Raw genomic sequence first — 4,194 nt, forward strand, 5'->3', positions numbered from 1 at the left:
AAAGTTTATTACTCCCCACTAATTAAGTGATGAAGACGCTATGTAGTGGATGACAAACTAATCGCATGAAACTTTGGTATGTGAGATAATAGATTAATTTTTCTCTTTAAAAAAATAAAAAATAAAAATTAAGCCTTCAGTAATTTCTCAATGTTAATTCACTTGAATCTCGGGGTATTCATATTCCAATATTGTCACGTCAGTTTTGGAGTCGTATCTTACCATTATTATACTTTGGATACTGGGGATTCGAACTAATAAGTTGGTGATCTCTACTTCATGAAGCGTGATCTCTAACCGATTGCGATACCCTTAAGGACCCGGACCACTGCTCTTGGTCGACTATAAGTGCGCCTAGACTCCCATTGATTTCCATAAAGAGAGATGAGAACTTTGATTGGGATATTTTACAAACATAATTGTTGCTTGGGGTTGCCATTGTGCAGAGAGAGAGATCGAGATTTGACAAAGTGAATCAGATGGAGAAGCTGCTTATAATAAGTGGAGGCGTGATCCTCCTCTTTCGTCCTTTAAAATCATATATCAACCACTCTTGTATGTAAATAAAGTAATAATAATTTAAAGGAAGCATTATGAAATCATTATTAGTTTTTAACATTTCTCAAAATTTAAGATAATTTAGAAAATATATATTTTAGGGCTAAATAAATTAACCACATATATAGTTTCAAGGCGGAAATAAGTACAAGAAATTCAAAACAAGAATTAAATAAGATATAAATATGTCATTACTAAAAACGAAAGCAAAAGATTTTAGGAAGAGTGGTCTATTTTCAGTATTTTGGATGCCAAAAATACTATTTCAAATCGCAAACAAAGCGGTGGGTTTTCAAAGATATTTACTATTTTAAAAGTTAAACTATAATTTTAAATCAAACCATTATTTCATTAAATATTTTACATTTGTTAAAAATTAAATTTTTAAATCCACTTTTTAAAATTGCAAAACCAAAAAAATTGTAAGTATCCATTAGCATATGGTGGAGCTGTGGAGCTGTTATTTTTCATTGACGTAGTAGCAGTGGTGACTTCCATTTCAAAAGGAACTGGGCGTGGGAGGAGGGAAGAGCCATCAACATGAGCAGGGATGCTTTCTTTTTCTTCTTTTTCTTCTCTGATTCCTCTCTTTTGGCAACTTAGTGGGATCAGGCGTGAGGGGAGCACTTACAAGAGTGGGTTGGAAGTTGAGCGCCAAGAGTGGGTGGAGAGAGCGGAAAACTTGCATGGTGGCCGGCTGCTGGTATATATATTCATCATAAAGATGGTGACTTATATAGTGCTACGTACAATTGGAATGATTCGAGTTGATTACCCCACGAAGAATCCCACGGCTTTTATAGTACCCGTGCTTAGTGCGAAGAGGGATATCTCACTAGCATTCCTGGCTACCGGTTTATATATATATATATATTTTTTTATAAAGGAATAGTCATTTTCATATTCATATTAAATGGGCCCCTAATTAAATCATTGATCCTCTGTTTGACAACATAAAAATTCAGTAATTGAGTTAATTGGCTAATAATTGTATATGCTTTAACATAATAGCATATCTTTGCATCCTCTATATTTCATACGGTAATTCTAGATTAATTGATATAGAGATCTTAAAATCCTAGTCATTAGTTTTAATTAAATAATTTAAATTTTTATGCATAAACATTTATCATTGAATGCGACACAAATATATAAATTGATAAAAAGTTAATATCAGATTATAATGATCGTGAATGAAATCAAATTATAATCAAATTTTCTAAAACACTCTTATAATATAATTTCAAAAAACAAGGGTTCAATCCCTGATTTACATTGATATTGCATTATTTCTTTTGTTTCTTGGGCTATCTGGGGATTGTCTTTAACTTTGGATGGGCTATGGGCTATTTTATCACTAGACATTAGTATGAGCCAGTTTCTACACAAACATGTAATGAAAATAGCCCAAAGGCCAGGCCGACAGATAAAATGGGGGCATCATTCAACTTCCTATCTAGGGGCTGAATTTCTCTTCCTCGGTGGGTCTGTGAGGGCAAGAGTTCTTCTTTTTGTAGTTTTGGGTTGTCTGTCCTTTAACTAGCGAGAAAATATTCTCATTTGAGATGCCTTGTTAAACCCATAATGTAGGCCCAAAACTCGTAGAAGAGCCTGTTCAAGTTAAGGATTCTTATGACGTTAAACATTTGAACCTGTTGTTTGATGAAGGCATGGACGACTCAGAGAATTAAACTCGTTGTTGTTCTTGTGAATCTTCTGCAGATGTCTAGCTAGTTACAAGAGATAAGAGATAAGACAAAGCCGAGTCTTTCAACACGACTATAAGGTCACGGGTGGGGTGGTTGTTTTGGACACCTAGCCAGACAAGGACTTAAGTAAAACATATTGGATGTAATTAATGGGCCTAAGTGTTTGGATTATTAATTAAGCTCCTAGCTAGATAGGTACAAATTGTTTTGCTCATCTGTCTCGTGAAGAGTAAGGACACACATTATCCAATTATTGCACCGTTTATTTGCGGCCCTCTGGCATCATCTTTCGGTATAATAATGGATATGCTCTCATTGGCTTTTCTTCATTTATTATTCTTTTTATCCTCCTATCATGAAGAAGATGTTAAGAATACGTAGATCCTATCATAAGTTTGAAATTATATATATATATCCTAAATGAATTAGAGAGCATTTAATTAGTTTTATTTAAATAGTATTTTTGTCTTTTTACTTTTTTGGAAGACAGTATTTTCTGAACTAGAGAGGATCCTAATTCAAGATGGCGAGCTTAATTAATGATTCCATTAATATACTGTAAATCATTACCTAGATTCATTAAGTTCCAATTAAACCAAGTATCTACTGGCTCTTAGGGTTCTACCTTATTCCAAAACATTTGTAGTTCGTTGTGAACTCAAAATCTATTATCAATTGATCATTTTTTGGGTCCTTTTTTAGTCCTTTGAGACAAACTATAAAAAGCATGGTTGGCTTGGGCTGAGAGTGCCGCTCTTGTTGGGCCATCAATCTATTACAATGCTACTCCATCTTATGCGGTTAATAATAAACAAAAAAGCAATAATAATAATAGTAGTAGTAGTAGTGATGTGTATAACTTATTAACACTTGTGAGGGCAAGGGAGAGAATCATCATCATTTGCAATGAAACATGAAGCCAAATAAAAGCGATAGCTTTATAATTTATAAATATAAAAAATGTTAAACTTACAGCGAGCTAGGAATTCAACTTTAACGGCCGGGCGCAATTAAAATAATAAATGAAGTGGTTTTGACATTGGTTTTTTAAGTTAAACATCTTTTTGGTTTTCTTATTAAATAATTATCTCAATTTCCAAAGGGATAAGGTATCTGCAGACTGTAGTGCAGGCTTTCCATTGACTTGGCCTTTTTTTAGTCAATTACCTGGGGTCTTCAATAAAGCCGGAGAGTGTGCAAGAAAGAGAAAGAAAGAAAAAGAAAGAAGAGGAAAAGACAAGTGATCAAAAAATTGGGAAGAGAGAGAAAATTTTATTTTATTTATATATTTTTAATTATTTGGGGATAGGGAGGAATAAAATATATAATTTTATTTATATATTTTTATCATTTTGACTCTTTAAAATTGGAATTTATCTACAGTAACGAGCTCCAAGTCCTCGTTTTTAGTATTATTATTATTATTTGTTTTTTATGAATTCTCATTGTTAGTTTTACCACAAATTAAGGGGTGTAGCATACCCATTTGATTTATCATTTACCAATCCATGATCACGAGAAAAAAACCATGTTGCTTTCGGACACGGCATTGGCAAATTGTCTTTATTTCCATGACTGATTGAACAGGTACGGGATTCCCTACCTCAACAGGAATCTACATGGAACTACAAGGTGCATATCCATTCCAAGCATAGAAGAAGCCCAGATTCAATGCTCCTCTTTGACTGAAACGAAAAAATAAAAAAATAGACGGGAAACTTCAACCTGAAAAACAAAATTGGAAAAATGTGGCTTTGGAACAGTCCATAAGGGATTGTTGACAAATAAGGATGCAGCTGTTAAGAGAGTCACAGGTTCACGTTAAGGCAACCAAGAATTTTACATAGCTGATTTTTTTTTTTTTTTTTTTTAAGTTAATGTTCAAAAATTTTTTCATGAGGTATCCTAAAATTAACAACCACAGAAG

This window comes from Corylus avellana, chromosome ca5 (genome assembly GCF_901000735.1).
Source record: "Corylus avellana chromosome ca5, CavTom2PMs-1.0".
Lineage (NCBI taxonomy): Eukaryota > Viridiplantae > Streptophyta > Magnoliopsida > Fagales > Betulaceae > Corylus > Corylus avellana.